The sequence below is a fragment of the Pteronotus mesoamericanus genome, unplaced genomic scaffold, assembly GCF_021234165.1.
Source record: "Pteronotus mesoamericanus isolate MK-2021 breed Mesoamerican mustached bat unplaced genomic scaffold, CSHL_Meso_final contig_182, whole genome shotgun sequence".
Classification (NCBI taxonomy): Eukaryota; Metazoa; Chordata; class Mammalia; order Chiroptera; family Mormoopidae; genus Pteronotus; species Pteronotus mesoamericanus.
The window spans coordinates 13971776-13992865 of NW_026555078.1; the positions used below are offsets into that span (position 1 = coordinate 13971776).

General features: G+C 39.2%; 1 protein-coding gene and 1 long non-coding RNA gene across 15 annotated transcripts in view; one reads left to right on the forward strand and one right to left on the reverse strand.

Moving 5' to 3' along the window:
* The window catches only part of NRXN3 (neurexin 3), a 1414514-nt gene that overhangs the window by 216467 nt on the left and 1176957 nt on the right, over positions 1-21090 (reverse strand). The window lies entirely within an intron of this gene.
* LOC129065858 (uncharacterized) lies at positions 666-20133 on the forward strand. The gene is made up of 3 exons (XR_008528623.1): positions 666-787; positions 16858-16943; positions 20094-20133. It is a non-coding gene; the product is annotated as an uncharacterized LOC129065858 (long non-coding RNA).

Consider the following 21090-nt stretch of genomic DNA (forward strand, 5'->3'; position numbering starts at 1 on the left):
GTAAAATCTTTTAAAAAATAGACCTATTAAAAAGAAACCTACTTTTTTCCCTTTTAATCTTTTTTGTGTCTAATATAGTAAAAATGAGGACAAAATTCAATTCCTCAGAATTTTTAAATCCTACAATAAAATTTTAAAATGCCACTATTAAAATTGCACAGATACAATCACTTCCAACATTAAAAAAATGTCACTCCATATGCCACCTGAAAAAAATGCAAGAAGGTTTCTTTTCAGCTGCCATCTCTTGAGCATCTCCTACAGGTCAGCATTCTAGAAGCTTTATATAGGGTACCTCATTGATCCTCTACAGACCCGATGAGTTAGTTGCTCAAACTTTAAACATGAAGCAACTGAAGCCCAACTATTAATCATACCTAATGGCACAGCAACAGTAAATGGTAAATCACGACGTCCTGTTTGATATTCATGGAATAAGTGATTAAGCTGATAAAAGAATGAATGAAGGCTTTGCTGACTGAAATGCCCCACCCCACCTCTGGCTGTCAGGGAGCCATTGCTAACTGAGAATATTGCACATTGATAACTGAGACTATTGCACAATCCTCAGAACTGCCACAGGAAATTTTGTAACTATTAGCAAGCTCTGGACTTCGGCCCCCACCCGATTGGCCAGACAGTCACCTGAAGAAGAGGCTATGAAAAGTCATGAATTGCCATTGCCATTTTGAAAACTAAAATACTTACTTTCTACAGCTACATGGTTACAGCTTCCAAAGGAGAGGTGCTTTATGATGAATCCATGTGTCATTATTTTCTCTCTCATGTAAGTACAGAATTGAGCCACGGCTGTCATTCTTCTTATTCTCCAGGCTATCTGACCCGAAAGCTATCAATAATATCTAAGTGGTTTGATAACTGGCCAGTCCAACCTGTTCATTGTAATTGTCTTTCTACTTCGCATCAGTCCCTTTCCTTTTCTTATTTATTAAAAATGTTAAATAAATATCTCTACACATGATTGATAGAGAACTGTTACCCTACCTGACTCATTTAGAAACCTTGGAAGGAAAGGGTATTATCAAGGCTAAAGGTGCTGAGAAAGCTGGGAGGTATAAACCCTCAAGGGAAGTGGCCAGTTCACAAAAAGGCAGCAGGGCATAAAGAAATAAATCGGCACAAAGGATTACTTCTGCACCAAATAAGCAATGGATCAATAAGAGCAAATGTCATATTTCAATTCTGTTCAACACTGCAATGTTTGCAATCTGCTTATCTGCAAAATAGTGGAGTTTCTGAGCTAAAGATGTGCGAAAATGTGGGTTCACGAGAGATTTGCCACATTGCTGTTGCTCTTCTTAAGAAAACGGAGAAACTTAAAACTGCGATGAGCATCAGGAAATGGAACATATGGGCTATTTCGGAAGTGAAAAAAATGGGAAAATGACTATTGAGGCGCTGAACTAATGAATGAAGGAATATGGCCAAAATCCATGACAACCCTAGAAACTGCCAGGGGGTGGTGGGGCCCTAGGCTGCCTTGCCAGGTCTGGCTTAGGCAATTATATTGTCAGCATAAGGACCATCTTAAAGAATACTCCTCAAGGGAAAGAGTCTATCTGGAGATTGCTGCTTTGACAAATTACAAACTTCAAGTGATCCTTTACTCACTCATATATTTATTCAGGTACTGTTCACTACACTACTAAATGCAGAGCATGGTGCTATATTACAGACACAAAAGTAGAATACAATCCAAGTCTTGTCCTGTAAAAGTTATAAGGTACTACTGGGTCAGACATGTAAACTAATAAGTAATGAAAAGAATTATTTACTCCAAAGCTATGTAGGGCTAATATTATACTTGGCATTTCACACAACTTTCTAATTACATTTCATTTAATTCTCACATCCCTATTAGTATTATCATCATTTCTATTTTATAGATGAAGAAACTATGGGTCAAAGATGCTCAGTTACCAGTGCCAAGTGTACGGAGCTGAAAAGTGGCAAAGCTGGAATTTGAATTCAGGACATGGCCACCACAAAGCATGAACTGTTCATCCTTGCACTGTAGTGTTGTTTATAGATGCTGTGTCTGTAAAACTGGACACATAGCACAGTTGGGAATAGAAGAGCGCATTCAGGTCTACCCAGAGGGAAAAGAGAATCTCTAAAGGTTTCAGAGAAGAGCTATTTAGGATGTGAAGACTTAACTGACAAGAACAATAGTTTACCCCACGAATTTCTATGCCCTTTTGGAAATGGAATATAAAGTAAAATCCAAAACTTGTATATACAATGAGTCAGTTGCAAAACTACAAACAGAAACACTTTCTTTCATTACCCTTTGGTCTTCCTGTGCACGTATAAAGTCACACTGATACTTTGAGAACGCAACAGATACTAGCCTTAGAAGAAACCATTTAGGCCACATAATTTTAAAGCTCCATGTAAGGGAACAATATGCGAGGGAATAATGTAGCTCTGGGGTAGTCTTCTGGTTTTTTAATCCTCACCAGTGGCTCAGCCATGTGGGGAACGCAGCATCTGCCTTATCGCCTGCTCTGCACATAGGAGCGCAGCCACTGCTGCGGGCCATGGAGCCAACAAAAGGAGATGCTCTGCTTCAGCAAATGAGCTGTGGTGGGAGATCAGGCATCTAGACAGAAGCATTTGCAGGTGAGGCAGAATCTCCTCTCAGAGCCTCCCAAGAGTGTGGAGAAAGGACTCCCCACAGTGGTAGAAGAACAGTGATAACTAAATATGGTCAATAAAGCTGAAAGGCTCTAGTGTTCCTCACTTGAAGGAGACCCTATGAGCTAAGGCCTCGAGGTTTTCTTTTATGGTTTCTAGAATATAAAAAATATAGTCTTTTAGGGGAAGGAAATTAAGTGTTTTTCAATCTTCTCAAGGGAGTCAAAGGATGTTGGAAATGGTAGTTAATGGATGATCAGCCAATAGTTCAGAATTGAAGATGCTCAATGAGACCTGTGGGAGAGAATGAATGGGCATTTTCTTCCTGGAAAATAGGTCGGGCTACAGTCAGTTATCTCATTTTGACGACGGTGGCAGAATTTAACATGGGGGCCAGAAGACCATCCACACTCCTTCTCGATTGTAAGTAGTCATAAAACGGAAAGACATGGTGCCAGCAGGCTCTTTGCACTCAGAGTAAATAAACTCAGTTTCCACAGCTGTCATGCCTTAATCTAAGTTAATGCACCAAGTTTAATTAGATTGTAAAAAACAGAGAATAAACCAGATAATTGACGAAATATAAATGGAATAAAGGCATTTCTATCCTCAAATGTGTTCCTTGAAAATGTAGAGTAAGAGGAATTGTGGCAAAGGAGAGTGAACATGTGTTCATACGCTGCCGTGTTCATCTGCTCAGATCTGCTTCGCAGCTGTAAAAGGCACTTGCATAGTGTGGGGATGGTGAGCTGATGGCATCTCCTTGAGAAGTGGGGGAACTTTGTCTCAAATACAGCAGGGACAAAAGAGAGAAATGGTATTTCTGGCCACAGAACAGAGGCTAGGAAAATAGAGGGCTCATGTGCCATCTGGATTCCTAATATCACAGTGGATGGCAGTATCACTTAACTTAAAAATGGCTGAATTTCCCCCAAAGTATTCAGAAATCTTTACTATTCCTGTGTAAGAGATTAGATAATAAAGACTGTATTATAATGAGATAATAACAAACTGTATCATAATAGAGAAGTAATATTTATGGAGCCCTCCCTGGGACCCAGACGCTGTGCTAACTACTTTTTACACCCTAGCTCATTTAACTTCCAGCAACTGTATGATGCAGGTACAATAACTGTCCACATTCTATGAATAAGAAAACTTCAGCTTCAGAGGGGAGTGGGTGGGAGGAGGTGGGGGTGAAGGGAGCCTAATATATGGTCACGGCAGATGGTTTGACTTTGGGTGGTGGGCACACAGTACAATATATAGATCTTTTATCATAGATATGTACACTTGAAACCTATATGATCCTGTTAGCTTTATTCACCCCAATAAATTTAATAAAACATTATGAAAAAATTTCAAAAACCTGAAGTTTAGAGAGGTTAAAAATGCCTAAAGTCATGCTTTCAGCAAGCAACAGAAAAATGTATATAGATCATCTATGAAGCTCCGTGCCAATATTTCTGATTTCTGAAAAGAGTCTCTAGGTTTTACTTGCTTTTGAATTTAGAAGCACTTTTCAGTGGCAAAATAATCACTTCTATCACTATAATTAATGAGTTAGTGTCTCTGTTAGGGTTACTATAAAAGAAAAACCGTAGCTTATGAATAACAGAAATTTAATTCTCATAGTTTTGAAGGCTAAGGAGTTCAAGATCAAAGCACGGACAGTTCTGGTGTTTGAGGAGAGCCTACTTCCTAGACAGTTGTTTTTGCTGTGACCTCACATGCAAGGAGGGGCAAGAGCAGTAATCCCATTCATGAGGGTCCACCCTCATGACCTTATCACTGCCCATAGGCTCGAAGTCTGAGTATCATCACCTTGAGGGTTAAGAGTTTAACACATGAATTTTGAGGGGACATAAACATTTAGTTTATTGCAATAAGAATGTTCATTTGTGTGAACCCCTATCACATAACTCAGTTAGAAAAGCAGTGATACTTTTTTCTAATTGTGACCTCCACTACATGAACTGTATGCTAAACCATAATTCAAGATTGCTTCATGATACTGTGACATCACCCAGTGGTACATTGGAGCATCATGGGAAGTGTGGTGAGTTCCTAACACAGTATTCTAGCCCAGTCTCTCCCAACTGACACACACTATTCCTACAGTTCTTATTAAAATGCAGGTTCTGACTCTGCAGGCTGGGAAGGGGGCCTGAGATTTTGCATTTGAAACAAGTATCACAATGATGCCCAGGCTTCTGGTCAGAGTATTCTTTAAGCAGAAAGGTTTGGGGAAAAATCTGGATTCAGGTAAGGGTGATATGATCCATTTCTGGAGCAGCAAACAGTTGCTCTGAGAAAGCTGTCAGATTTAGCCAAATCCTAGTTTTGCCATGTTATAAACAATGTACTTGTTTTTCCTAATTTGTAAATTGGGTTTAAAGATCAACTGTTGTTCAGGCTACAAAAAAAAAATGCCCATTATTCAAAGCCATTCTAATTTATTTATGGTAGAAAAAGCAAACAAGTAGTTTGTGTACATAGGAAAAATGTAAGACCCTTGATCTAGGCTGCTGTCTCCCAAGAGTGTGTCTCTTGAGGTTTAAGCAAAGGAACATAATAATTATCCAGATTCAGTACTCTATGAACTGGCTCAGTAAATTTTATGTCTAAAGGTAAAATTTAATATGTAAGACTAATCCTATCATTTGTATCTGACAAAGGACTCACAAAGTGTTCGCCTCTTTCTCTAGAGCTCCTTTCTACAGTGTGTATGTGCATCTTTCTCATAGACTCGATACCATAAAATAGTATTCACCTGCTTACATTTTTTCTTTGTATTGATGTTTGAAAGTGAGAGCTGCACCTTATTTAAATGTGTAACTAGAAAAGCACTCAGCATAGTTGGATGTTGATTAGTAATTATATTTACAACAGCAGATACTGTTGACTAAACACTTTTCTTGTGCCTAGCCTCATACTGAATACTTAATGTACATGATTTTATTTAACTCGCAGAACTACCTCATAATAATTATTATTCTTGTTACAGAGAGGAGTAAATCAATCCCATCAGTACTTGTTTGACTGATTTCTCTTTGGCTAGAGCTGGTCACTTCTTGGCTCCTGAAATGCTCTCTGTCCTATAGGTTCCAATTTTCTGCTCCTTCCCTTCTTTAGTTATTTCTTTCTTTCTCTTACGGTGCCTTCATTTTTTTCTTACCACCTCCTAAATAGAGACCTACCCCAACATTGAGTGCTGTCTTTTGATCTTATCCCTCTACTTCCTACAGCCTTCAAATCCCATACATTTTTAAGACTTCAACTATTCCCTCCATGGAAAACCTCCGAAAACTTCTTTCTTCACCTCTTTCTTAGTCTTAGACCCTAGTACTCCATGTCCAACTGCCACCCAAATATCCCTGCTTGACTGTTTCTCTACTATCTCAAACATCAGAAAAAAACCTCATTTTCTCTTCTCCCCAAACCAGTTCCCTCTAAATTAATGATCTCATTTTGGATACAGTACCATCAATTCTCCATTCATTCGGGCATGAATTCTCTATTTCTTCCAAACTCCAATCAGCCACCCTGTCAGGTGTATTCTTCCTTTAAAATACTGTCACCTTTCCTGCACTTTAATACCCCCACATTAGTACAAGTCTTTATAATATCATAGTAGAGGTATCACTATTAGCTTCTCCTCCATTCCCTCTCTTTTCTCAATTATCCTTGCACATGTCTTTAAATAATTTCCCAGGAAGTCACTTCTCTGCTCAAAATAACTTTATGGTTTCACATTGTTTAAGAGATTAATCCTTCATACTCAAAGTTTTCCAACAGTTCCACTAGCCAGGGGTAACTTCCTTCAGCAGAGAGTAATTCCTGGACAGGTACCCAGCTAAGAGCCGTCAGCAAGCCACACACACTCTCCGCAGCTGAGCATGTGGATTCTAGGGTTGGGATGAGGAGGAATTAGGCAGAATACTCTAAAGACCCCAATAATAACTGACTGTCTCAGGCAAATTAGGTCAGGACTCAGTGTTTGGCCAACACCCTTCTCAATTCCCAGTGAGAAGGGAATTAGCTATGACTTAAAGGTATTATGATCCAAAACAAGTGGAAAAGGGAGGCATGGATTTTGATCTGTAAGAAACTAGCTAAGTGATGTGAGGCAAGTCACTTCAGTCTCTCGAGATCCCATTTCTTCATCTATAAAACAAGGGAGGGTAACTAGTCAAACAGCAGACTCTCTAAATTCCTGCCTGTGCTGATCTATATATAGTTTATGAATTTCAATGGCTGATCCACATTGGTTCCATGGAATGCATGGACAGTTTGCAAACATTTCTCAGGCTTACCAAGTCCCTCAGAACACTCCAATTTCTTAATTTCCCCCCTCAAGCCTGTCTCTTTTAATCATGCCCCCTCTTTTTCTTTTTCAACTTCTTTTTCAAGAGGTTTCCCCTTGCTTCTTATTTCAAGGTACCTGGTGGGTTTTAGAATAGGGAAAGGAGGCCAGGAGAGTAGATTGAATGATTCTAACCCAATCAATTGCTTCAATCTATTACCAAGTTGTGTCAAATGTACCCATTCAATATTTCTCTCATACAGTCTCTTCCTCACCCAAGATGCTGTTCCCATGGCTCAGCCTCTCATCTATCATGTCTTGCCTGGTCATGGTATGACTACTAGAAAGACTTGATCACCAGCTTCCAGGTCTGGCTGCCTCTAATCAATCCTTCTGTCTACTTATACAATAACACTTCTACAATGCAAGTCTGACCTTTTCACTTTCAAAAAATTTTTTTTTGCTCCTCAAGGCCTGCAGATTACCTGTAACCTCCTGGCATGACAATATAGCCTTTAGTGATCTAGATCTGTCTTCCTTGATTAACTATGACTTCATACTGCTGAGGCAAATACTTAAAATTCTTACTGTGATTTGTTAGCTACATAAAAGCCAACCTATGTCATTGTATTCTTTACTTTGTCAAAAATATTAGAAAGTGTCATATAGAGAGTTACCTAGCTCCTTGCTTCTTATAAGTGGTTGATTAGAAATATCTAATACAGATATTTGGGGCATCTCTATCAATTGTTCATATTACAGACTATTGGCTTTCTCTTTACTACTGGAAATAGAGCCAACAGCATTTTCAAAGCTAATGAGGTTAGAGAGTCAATGCCAGAAACCCCAGAACCAATTTAAAAAACATATACTTTAAAAATCTATTCCTTTAGAACCACTCTCAGTGACCAAATGCATATTAATCTGGGTTTTCTAGAGAAATCACATATATCTATAACTGTATATTTTATAAGGAAGTGGCTCACACCATTATGTAAGCTGAGAAGTTCCACGATCTGTCATCTGTCATCTGTCAGCTGGAGATCCAAGAAATCCAGTACCATAATTCAGTCAAAGTCCAAAGGCCTAAGAACCAGGAGGGAGGGGATTTTCCTTTCTTAAATTTTCCCTTTTATCTGCTTTTTGTTCAATGCAGGCCCTCAGTGAATTAAATGATGCCCATTCACATGAAAAGGGCAACCTACTTTACTGAGTCCACCAATTCAAATACTAATTTCATCCAAAAACACCCTTAGAGACACACTCAGAAATAATGTCTAATCAGGGCAGCCCATGGCCAATCAAGTTGACATATAAAATTACCCATCACAATTGGGGTAGTTTATTAATCTTTCAGTGTCTCAGTTTTCTCATTCATAAGATGGCAATACTATCTCATAGGATTACTATGAGGATTAAATGTTTTAAAACATATAATAGGTTTCAGACCAAGACTAGCACAATTAAGCTCTCATAAATGCTAGTTATTAGCACTATTTTTTCTAAAGTGCCCTTCTCCATTATGTCTGCCTAATGAACTCCTATTCACCCTCCCCTCAGCCAACTTGAGTATTCATATCTCTTTTAAGATTTTGGCGAATATCTGTCTTCTTCTGCAACTGCAGCATCTTCTAAGTTACTAGGGTTCCTTTGAAGATATATCAATTGGTGTACATTAAAGTTACTGAAATTATTTGTTTACATTCTGTCTTCACTCTATCTAGTTTAGCTCTTTGAGGAAAAGACAGTAGAAGCTCTCAATTGTTGTCCATGGAGCACATTAGTCATCTGTCACTCTCATGGACCACTTGATACAGGGCATATTTTCATCTCTCTGGGCAGCTGCTTCTTTGGAAAGGAATTTGCTTTATCCAAGACCAGCCTGGTAGAGCAGTTAGGAAAGAGTATTGTGAGTAGATGCTAGAGATTCCGATAATGAAATCCCACTGCTTTGTTATGGAAATTGAATACAATCTGCTTGGCATGGGTATTTAATGTAACGTTTCACTGGGTACAGGAGAAGCAATTAGCCTGCTGAAAATTGCATTTGCATTCCCCATAATTCAATACTGACCACTGTTAGCAGTGCAAGATGTGACAGGACTGATAATTAATTTTGTATGCAATCAGTTTAATAAGTGGGGAGGGAAAAGCAAGGAGGGAGAAGCAGAGGGAAGGAAAGGCATCTATATTCAGAGGTAGATCAGATGTTACTGCCATAGGTCTCATAATGACTTCTGCAGAGGCAGCCTCTGGGTGGGAGAACAATCCAGCCAGAAATTCAATACTGAAAATGAGTTTCCATGCTCCACATTGGGAAAAAATGTCATAAAGGCCTTCTATGGCCATTTCCTCTCGCGTGTCCCTCTTCCTTGAGTTAAAAATTAATGTAACTTTGTTTACATTTATAAATATGTGAACCATAAGTTCTTCTAAGGCCAGTAACAAATCTTGGGCCTTCTGTACCCTTAGTGCTCCTCCTTCAAGGAATTACTTATTTCAAACACTTTGTGTGTATGTCAGTAGATGTGTGTATATGTGTGTTTTGTCTCAATAGAACCATCACAGAGGTGAGCTGCCTTGAAGGATCTCTTATCTGTTCACTCTGTTCTCTATCAGATTTCAAGTCTGGCATTTCTGGAGGACTTACTGCCTTCTGAAATTGAAACAGCAGCAGATACCTTTGACAGTAGTAAAAAAATTGGGCACAAATGCTATCAGAAAACAGAGAGTGGGCCTTTTGATCTATCTATCTATCTGAGAGAAAAAAGGCCTTAAAAATTCTAGCATGGAGGAGAAAGTGATTTCAACTAGGTCTAGTGCTAAATGAACTGCACCATGGTATGGTGGAGGCATCACTAGCTATTGGACCCCTCAGTATATTTATTTCAGCTCTGGTTTAGAGTGTTTCCTGCTAGATTAAAATGAAAATTGGACTTAGAGAGTTTCTAATTCATCTTTGTATGCTGTGAACCTACCTAGCTCTTGGTGGGCCAAAGGTGATCAACATATGTTGCTTGAAATAAGTATGTGTGAGCATTAGATAGTTAATTAGTCATCAGTCAGTCAATTGGTTAGTCTCTTTTAGAATTTGGTAGGATTTGGTACCCTATGAGGTTTTAAAAGATCATTGGGCAATGCCTATTCAAGTGGTCCAACTCCTGTCAATTACTTATAAAAAGAGAACTCAGTGCTAAGGCCAATGTGAATTGTCTTTCTGCTACTTGAAGTTGAGAAGTTGTTTGGATAAAAAAAAACAGTATCTGAGCAGCTGCCAATGTACTTTCTGAGGACAGAACATCCATAGACATGAGAGGCAGCTTGGAGTTAAGCTCTTTCCCGTTGGAGGCAATACAGTTGATTGGGACCTGAGCAAAGCTTCCATAAGTAGTAATTGGAAATTGTGCTTAGTGTGAATAACAGTGATACAAAAATAGTGGTATAAACACTGCAAAGATTTATTCTCTCAGATTAAAAAAAAAAAGGCCAGCATTAGGTGGTTTAAGGCTGATACAGAATTTTCCACAAAACCATGTGCAACCCATATACTTCTATCTTTAGCTCTGTATTCCACCATTTCCAGCATGTGACTCCTATCCTTAAAGTTACTTTATGGTCCACTATGGATGCTGAGGTTTCAGTTATCATATCCAGGCAACCTGAGAGGCAAAGGGTGTGTCCTCTGGACCTAAGTCAGGTTCCTTTTTGCAGCCTTTTTCTTAGGTACCATTGAACGTCTGTGAAGACATGTCATTTGTCACATTTCAAGATACATGTCCACTTAGCCACTAGGGAGGTTGGGAAATGTTTTCCTATTTGTTTTATTTTAAAGCTGGCTACAAATCATTGTAAATAAAATTGAGGATTTGTTGATAAGAAAATGTGAAAATGGATCTGGGGTGGAATTGGCAGTTTCTTTCACATGGCTACATGAAGCCTGCCCAACTTTTCTACCATATGGACCCTGTTTGGGTGCCTCTCCTTTCCCACAGACTGTCTAGTCACCAAAACAAAAAGATCATTGTGCCGCAGAGAAGAGAGATGTCTCTGGAGCATCTCCTTATCCACCTGGATCATGTTGCCCAGGTACACCAGGCAGGCTCCTTGAAGTCTAACAACACCCATAAAATGCTCACCACCCTGGCTCAACCACTGAGCACTCACAAACTTGAAAAACCGTAAACACAGGTGAAAGTGATAACAGGAGAAATATAAACAAGGCGTGTAATAGAAAAAAAAGGACCTAGAATCTTCAGGTGTCTCAGGCTTTATAATTTATAAGGCATTGGAATTATCACTGTTTCATTTGAGTTTCTGGATGCCTTTGTGGATTTATGTGGTCTTAAATAATAGGGTCAAAGTTCAGTGCCTGTCTCTTTATTACCACAGCATATATTTTTCACACCATAGCTCAATTTTTTATGTTAACAAGATTGAAAACCTCCTAATCATCTCAATAATTGATGTCAAAGAAATTATAATATAATTTATTGAACTTAGTTCTATTCCATGTATTACACTGTGCATGATCCATGTATATTTTAATTTTATCCTCAGATATTTCCCATGTTTTCCAATGTAACTTTCCCAGTGTCACACAGCTATTCCTGGAGTTAGGATTCCATTCAGGTAATAAGACTGCACTCCCCAAACTTTAAACCACTGAGCAATAATATTTCCTAAAAGATAAGAAATTTTCTTGGTGCTGATAGGTGCTTTCTTGCTTTCTAGTCCTCCCCAACTACCAACACTCTCAAATCATTCTGTGTGTTTTGACAAGAATTATATCTCTTTAAATAATATGTGTCTAGTTTGGATAGTTTTTACAGAAGGTTTTATATAAGTTATAGATTATAATTTTATGTCTTGCCTTTCTTACTTAACATGTACATAAGCATTTTCTATAAATTTTACTCCCATCTCTTTAGCAACTAAAAAAAAAAGAGCCTGTCCATGTGTTTGGATTGATTTCACTCTTCCTACACTTTTTAAAAGAAAGAAAATATATTGTTATTATTAACTGGACCTGCATCCTAAATTTGATTTTCCAAAAGCTGAGTCATTTGTTCCATTGTGAAGTTCCTTGTTCTTTCCCCAGGTAGCACTCCAACCAGCCAACAGCTGACTGTGACCCTTTTAGAAAACCTTATATTCTAGAAGGGTCTGCATCCCATCCCATGGGCAAATGGCTCCCTCCAAAGGAAGACCTTACTCCATTTTCAGTCATTGGCAGCATTCAGTCCAGAACTCATAGCATAAAGAATAATTGGGCACTGTACTCAGTTTTAGCTCCAGAAAGGCTCTGAGAAATGAGTGAGCAATTACACAAATGATTTTTGTAGAAAATGACCACTTCTTTGCCAAGCTTTTTCAGGAAAGCGACCAGGCAATGACTATCATGCCTAATAAGAAAGGACATGAGCCTATTGAGAAAACCAAAGTTACTCAGATTTTAACTAGTTTAAATTACAATGTCAATCAACACAAACAGTCGTGAAGCACCTAAAAATGCAAAATAATATACTAGACAGTGTGAGGGGAATACCAAGAGCATCAGAAATGCTTCCTAACATTCATATTTAAATAAAGTAACATAGGTTCAAAGCCTAGTGCTGTGACTAAAGCATAGAATATCAACGAATGTTACTTCCTCTTTCATTCTCCTTTTCTCACCTTTTCCTGTAAGGATTTTACATTTAAGTACAGAAAAAGACTTTAAATGTGAATTGTTAAATACCAACATAAAATGTAAACAGCCATGTAAAGATTTCATGTATTAATTACCTATACCATGACCTGAAATTGACCCCTCCCTTTACCCGCTCTGGTACCAGATTGCCAGGTGGCAGCAGGGGAAAGCAGGCACATGGGCAGTGGAGGTCAAAATCGTACTGGGGGAGGTGCTTAACCAAAGAGGCCTGTCTAGCCTGAGGAAAGAAGGGATTGGTTGGAAGGTGGCCTCATCAGAAGTCCATGGAAGCTTGGGAAGTGGATGGGTTCTTTTGAAAGGGCAGGCCCATCCCATAGCCAAGCAAATATAATCCCAGTGGGACAAAGAAGCGTGTTCTCTCTCTCTCTCTCTCTCTCTCTCTCTTTCAAACTCTCTCTCTCTTTCAAACTCTGTCTCTCTCTCTCCCTTCCCCAGTTGAGCTGCACTCACCCTGTGTGTTCATGCCTCCTCTCTCCAAGGCCACATGGCTCTAGCATCCATGTGATCCATGACTATGCAACTCTACAGGCAGGCTCCAGGAGGGGGCCTGAAATGGACTGCAGTTGGAAACACCTGCTAAGCTAGACTGGATTTGCCAGTTACGCAGACGCTGGACTGGACTGTGCTTTGATTTTAGCATAAACGCTGAGCTGTGGCCTTCCTCCAGGCCCTACTGAAGACAAGATTGGACTTTTTCCGTGGTCAGACAGAGACGGGACATTGGGAAGCCAGACGGGGAATCTCCTTAATTTGACAACATCAACAAACCCTCTACAGAGCCCCATCCTCCCAGGCAGGTATCAAGAAATTCTTTTTCTTTAGATACAACAAGAGCCCCACTTCCACCGGTAACAATTGAATCCACACTGTGAAGGAAAAACTGTTGCCATTTTCTCTAAATAGTAATATACAGAGATCAAAGAGGGATGCCCAGTAAAGTATCAGCCTCTAGTTCTTCCATATTAAAAATCTAGTGATAGCCCCAACATGTCTTCTGTGTTTTTTGTTTTGTTCTATTTTTCTAGTTGCATGTGGTAGACCTCCTCTTCTCCTTCAAAACTTTATTATAAATATTAGCCCTTTCCTCTACATATGATTGAAGTAGTGTGTCTATATGAAGACATTACTCAATCTAGCAATTAATATCTTCCCAACACTTCTATCCAATGGTCTCATTTGAAGGCCCTATTCTCTGAAAGATCTACATTCTGGTTTTGTGACTGTGGCCACAAGACCTCAGCCTCTTTTGGTGGGGTGAGTCACTTATGGTTTGGAATGCGGCCTGTTTTCCCATGTGCACATCCCTGGGACACTCTTTGTTATTCTTTTGGGTAACTCTTTTGGTCCAATATCATGTGGTGACATTTTCCCATACACACTAACCATACTGAATCATAGTGAAGGAGACCTCAGGGTTGAATTATGTGACCAAACACATGAATGAGAAAGATCAGGAACTAGAACCTCGGCTTTCATCTGCAGTTCAATTTTATTTTCACCATGGTGCACTGCCTCTCCTTGAGGAACTGAGTCAAAAAAAATTATGGCTCTATTGAAGAGAAAGATCATTGTGAGCTCAATTATACAGGAGAACATTTTGAAATATATGGGTCCTAGAACTGGGCCTTAAATTATGAGGCCTAAGTTGGAAATGGCTGATCAATAAACACCTTTTATCAATGTAGTCCCTGACATTTTTAGAAGTATATGAACAAAAAACAATCAGCAAATAAAAAGAGGTGCTTTTCAGTTTACATGTATTTGGATTCATGTCCCATTTCTACTTGGCACTTTTCTTTATTAACATATTGCCCCATGACAGAGGAAATCAGAGGTGCTCCAGGATGACTGGACACCATCCATTGCCAGGCAAGGTAGCAGCTGAGCTAATAGCAACAAGATTCTATTGGCATCAGGTTCCAATTCCTATCCTCTCTTTATCTCCATGACAAAATGGGAATGCAGGGAAGCTGCCCAGAGAGCTCCAGAAGGAGAAGGCCACCTATACTTTGATTTTCATTTTTGTAAGTTAAGAAGGGAAAGATAAAAGGGGCCACTGTCTATCAATGCCAGAGAAATCAGTTCACCGTCTCCAATACTCTCGCCAGTGTTTCCAGCCCTTTCTGTCTCCACCACTCATTTGTCACCAATCCAAATCTAATCCTAAAATCTCACCGTATTATATAAGCATGAGGAAAGACAAAGCAGGTTGTAATTTTACCCAAAAGATGCCAAATTCTCAAACTGTCCTCTCCACTGTTATTTCCTCCAGAATAATTATATTGGTTATACAAACTTTTGAACCTTGCTGTTTCCAGAACCCTTTATTGTACCCAGCAGTAATTTTATATAGCTAATGTCAAGACAAAAATAAAAGCACTGAGTTGAAACAATAAGAAAAGTAAAAAAAAAACAAACCAGGGATATTTATCAATGAAATTAGTTAACAACAGCTTTAAAATATAATCCCCTGGGAAGAGAGGTAGAATTATAGGATCTGCAAGTCTAGTCTACTACAAAAAAGGGTTTTGCGGATTAACATCTAAATACATGGCTCAAAGTGCAATTTTCCCTGTGGTCTTAGAAAGTTCATTCTCTCTGCCTAAATTATCTACATTCTATTTTCCCACCAGAAAAGAAAAGATGTGTTCCTGGAACACACACACACACACACACACACACACACACACACACACACTCTCTCTCTCTCACACAGAGCTACTTTTGACTGTGGGAAATGGTGTTTTTAAAGTTACACTTTGCCAAAATAACTGGACTATGGTGTCTTGAGGACACGGTCTCCTCCTGTCTCTCTGGGACTGAAATGCTACACACTGCTGAATATTTATTTCCAAGTGTTAGAAGTGTGAATTGCAGGCCAAGAGCAAAGCTCTCTTTTTCACAACCCCAGGGGTGTTTTTTCTTTCTTTCTTTCTTTCTTTTTGTTTGTTTGAAAAGACTATTAATTCCCTATTGACAATTGTAATAAACTTTTTTATATAAATTATTTTAAAAATAAAATCATGTGTATGAAATTTATGTAAATCAGGGGTGTCCAAACTGCAGCCCGCAGGCCATGTGAGGCCCAGGATGGCTGTAAATGTAGCCCAACACAAAATCATAAATTTACTTAGAACATTATGAGATATTTTTGTGATTACATGTCACAGTGTATTTGATGTGTAGCCCAAGACAACTCTTCTTCTTCCAGTGTGGCCCAGAGATGCCAAAAGGTTTGACACCCCTGATTGTTGCTTCTGAAGTCTGTTGTCTCCATCACTTACATGGATAGCTTTCAAATAAGTTTGGTTGCTAAGTTCAAAAATATATATATTTTATTGTGACCCAGCACAAACACACAAACACATACACAAATGCAAATAAGCATATGCACACATACACATAAACATACCCATACATAACTTAAGTTTCAAAAACAGTATTTGCTCTTTTGTCAAAGTAAATTCATCAAACTAGATTTCTTGTAGCACCATAAATTGTCATATACATCTGTACTATAAATGCCTCTGCTAAAATTCCCTCCCTCCTTGTATTCTCTGAGCAATATTCCATAAAAGTGAGTAAGAGCTGACCATTTCCATTGTGCCTCAATATGCCTAGAACATTGGCACACATATTTTATGTATTTATTTTCCTTACTCCACTGAGTTCTTTGAAATCTATAACTCTAAATTAAACATCTTGGCATTCCATAATCAGAATACTATATGGCACATAGTAGAAGTTCAGTAAATACCTGTTGACAATTCATTCATAGAAAATTCCAACATGAACACAAAGAAGCAAAATCCCCCAAAATTAAAAAGCCCATGAGAGACTTATTCTACTTTGTAAACATCAGATTCATGCAGAGATTCTCTAGAGAAAAATGTACTTGTGATCCTTCCTACAAGATGGTCTATCCAAACTGAAATGAGTTAGGTTATTACCACTTTTCTCACATTTGCATGCTCAGACAATGCCAGCAGCTTCTGGTGACCATCTATTATATAAATAACCAGCATTAAAATAATGAGTGATGGCATGAATGTGGCATGTTTGGAATATCTCCTGAAGACCATGAACCTCTTTACTACATCTAACTAACCCTTACTCTCAAATGCCCATTGCTCTTTTTAACAGGAAATAATTTATTTATTTTCATTTTTTTTGGCCTTCACAGTAATTGAATGTCCACTGGGGAAAAAGAAGGGAGAAGATTGAAGAGGTGGAACGGCTGTGCATTTTATCATGAAGATTTATCCGGAGGTAACAAAAACAGACATTTGTTAATTTCCCTCCTGAGCGAGTTTTGGAGGCTTTCCAACGCTCAGACAAAGGGAGCCTTATTAGCTAATTCCAGAGCAGACAACAGCTACAAAGCTGCAGCCTTGTGTTCAGGACCCTTCTACTATGGAAATCATGGCGCCCCTCCATCATTCTGGCCCCATTAACAAAGAGCTCCACAGCGTGCATCCTCCCATGTGCCTTTTGATCCATCACTTTGGGTAATAAATCGTCATTTGTCTCCTGCTCCTTATTCCAGCCAACAAGGAACGGCAGCCTGTGTGCACCCATGGGTGTGGTACCGATGGTGCTGGCTATCAGAGTTATACAATATCTTGACAGCATACACAAGCACTGAGGACCATGTGGAGCCAAATAAGCCCAGGATGGGATCCTGTGCAGATCCTAGGACTCCTTTCTTATAAGACCATTTTTAGTGACATGCAGGATGACACCTAAGAAAATGATCATCTTGCTAATGCTTCTGTTGAAAATACTGTCTGAAATAATGTTCTAAGAACTCGTCCTGACATAAGCCCAGGTATCACCTTGAAGACGTGGTCCCTGGGTGGTTTCAAGGCTGGAGTCAAGGTGACTACAAAGGCAACAATGGCCTGAATCCTGTCACACATGTGGGCCCATTCGCACCCATGCGGCTCGATAATGGTATTTCAGAAGACAGAGTCCTCATCAGACCATAAGGAAAGACTGGTATGTAGGTTTACACCGACTGTAAATCACATTGTATTTTTAAGGATAAAATAAGGAAGAAAGAGCCTCTGCTCTGAGATATAAAAGCAATAGTAGTTGTTTCTTCCCTATTCCAAATGATGTGTAGGTTACCTGGTGAGGTTAGGGTTGGATGTTAAACCTCATTTTCACCTCATTAGGAAAGTTTCTTTGAATGATTTTTGGAGGGTATGAGGAAAATTTGAAACAAAAAGCATATAGAAAATAAAGTTGTTCTAAGAATTTTTCATTTGTATTTATATTTCCTCTCTCCTATTCTTTAATAGCAGACCATGCCAACATCTATAAAAAAAGAAAGCTATCTCACAGAGCATAGTATATGCTGATCATTCATTTTCCCTTGGTTTTACCAAATTTTCATTAACAGGAAAAATGTTCAACTAATTATTAAATTGATGTTTTTTTCCTCAGTATTTATTGGCTATCTTCTCTGAGCAAGGTACTAGTTAAAACAAAAGATAAAAAACAAACAAACAAACAAAAAAACACTTGGGCCCTAAATTTCCCTTCAAAAGGAGATAATGTTAAAAAAATGACCAAAAAAAAAAAAGGTCTAACTATAATAAAGGCGGTAAGGCATGTATACATTAGGTATTTAAAGAATGTAGGGAAGGAAACATATCTTGCTTCCTAGAGAAGAAAAATACGAACAACGCATGAGCTACTCCAAAATAAGCCAGAGAACCTGTCAAAGTAGAAAGAGTCTCAAAGAGCAGGACTGAGGGAACACTAAGCTAAGTGTTGTTCCAATGTGGGGCTCAGGAGGGGACAAAGCAGTAGATGAGCTTCAATAGGTGTATTGTGTTGAATCCTGCAACAAAAGATTGTGGCACTTGCGCACCCTCTCTCCTACTACCTCTGGCCAATGGAGTGTCTAGGCAGCCTTGTAATGAAACAAAGTTATTATTCTGTTTAAAATAAGTAACTTTGGGGAATTTGTGAATTACCAATTAGAGAGGAGGCAGTTCAGAAACAACAGTATCAGTTCAGAAACTGCTGGAGAAGTCTTTGTAAATGCAAAGGCTGAAAACAGATGGCTGCCCAGATACCTTTCAGATGCTGATGAAGGTAGAGTCAGCATTGGCTACTAATTGGTTTGAGGTGAGAGATGAGTCAGGGTTGATCCCCAATGTTCTCAGCCTCTGTACAGGGAAGATAAGCAGCCTGTGGAATAAAGGATAGTGAACAGACTGGAGCCACAATAAAATGCCAAAAGGTAATTCCAGCAGAGATACCTATCAGGTAGTTGAAAACAAGGTTACAAGTTAGATTTAGGAATCATTCTGGAATTGGTTGATGACAAATAATACGATCATCTATGGACAGATTGTTTTTTAAAAAAGCTACAGAAAGTGGGCTTATCTCCAATTCTCAAATATCTTCTAGTTCTTAGAGGAACTGGCTAAATCTTTTATTAAATGTGTGTATAAACAATATAAGTTTTGTGTTTTGGCAACCTTTAGCCTCTTACAGACAGAGAAAACAAGTAGCTATGAAACACCACAAAGGACTGGCCTCACAAAGCCAAACACATTAATTACACCCGCGGGGGCGCTCAGGAGGCAGGAGAGAAGAGCTAGAAATAGCAGAAGAGAAGGTAATGGGAGAGATCATTTTAAGGAGATGCGATAACACTGCACACTCCTATAAAACCTGGAGTTGAGAAGAAAGAGTTGGGTGAGCATTTGTTTTTTAATTCAAAAATAAGTGAGACGGAAAGAAGCAGCTACCACTGTCAACTCACTCAGGAGCTGCTCTCTCTCGGCACTATAAAACAGTTTTATAGCTTGCACCATCGTGTTATGGGATACCTCATTATGACATAATTTCATATATACAACACATAATAACTACATGGTTGCTATGAAATTGTTACCCTGTAACTGGGATATTCATCCTGTTCATTCAACACAAGGACTATAAAGACTGTTGCTTGTGCTTCTATTTCTATTTTAAATTCAGAGGCAGTGCTCTTACAGTAGGTGAGTAATACCTTGCTTCTGGATCTGTTTTATTTAGCCTCATCAGTGTATTAAGTAAAGGAAATTTTAAACACAGGTAATGCATTCAAAGAGGAAAGAAGAAGTCTTGACTTTGGGCTTGTCTTGGAAAATAAGAAAATCTCACAGGACCTGACCAGCCTTCCTGTGCAGTGATGACCGGCGGCCTCTGAGCAGTGGCTGCCGCCTTGAGACGAGGTTCAACAGTGCGCCACACGCCCCGCTACTCCCCACTGCATCTTGGACGGGGAGGCCAAGAGTTAGTGCCAGTCTTGCCTGAGCTATTGTTTCCTGACGTCAGCCCCAGCTGGCTCACATAGTTCACATGCCCCCTTGTAGGCATACGAGTTTGTAACCTCTGTTTCATTGTAATGAACTGCAGGTGACCTCTAAGATTACTTTAGAATGAAGACCATCATTATCCTGTGTCCAAATCTGCTCCTACCTGAAAACCCAGTGCGATGGCTGTAGAACATGCTGGAGCAAAAGGTATATACTCTGGTGAAAGAGGGGCCAGAGTGAAGCTTATAGAAATGAGGGCCTGGTTGGTAGGAGTGTTGTACCTTGGCATGAAGAAGGATGAAGTTCAAACAAAACTGTGGTAAACTCAGGCAATGACCTCCAAATGATGACAAATACGAAGGACCTATTTGTCAGGTGGGATCAGAGTACAAAGTAGACTGCATAGTCCTTATCACATAGACAGCTTGAGCATCCTTGCAGTTCCATTAGAAACAAAACAATAAACAACAGGTGCAGACTCAAATCCCTGATAGAAAGGGCTGGTAAAAACACAAAGGGAAAAAAACTCTGACTCCATTCATTAGAGTTGAGACGAGCGCCCTGCTAACCCTCAAGTCAATGCCTTTGAGAGAGGACCGGTACCTGAGAAGCCCCGTATGCCCCAGAGACGACGGTAGAAGGGCCAGGGAGACAGCCTGGACATGCCACAGGGGTATTCCAGGGGCTCCCTCTTTCTCCTATTTCTAAAGCATTTAGTGCTTCACATATTAACAAAAAAGTGGCAGGGAATATCCAGACATGAGCATATGCAGCAGAGCCTACATGCCTTAGTTCTTTTTAGACCCCTTCATTGTTCTTAGGCTCCAATTAATATTGCCCCCTTATCCCTGCATAAACTTATGTACACAGGCACTCACGTGCACCTGCCGTAATAATGAAGAATGATACAAAAAAGTCAGTATCTCGAAATTTGAGACTACAGATTATTCCCAGAAATCAGAAACTTGCAAATAATGAATGAATCATAGTGAAGGAATGGGCAGTTGTAGTCAAAGGTTAGCCTCATATTGATTTTGTTATATCATTATGTCAGGGAACCTCCATTATCTTACCTTCAGGTGACCCCTTTTAATGAT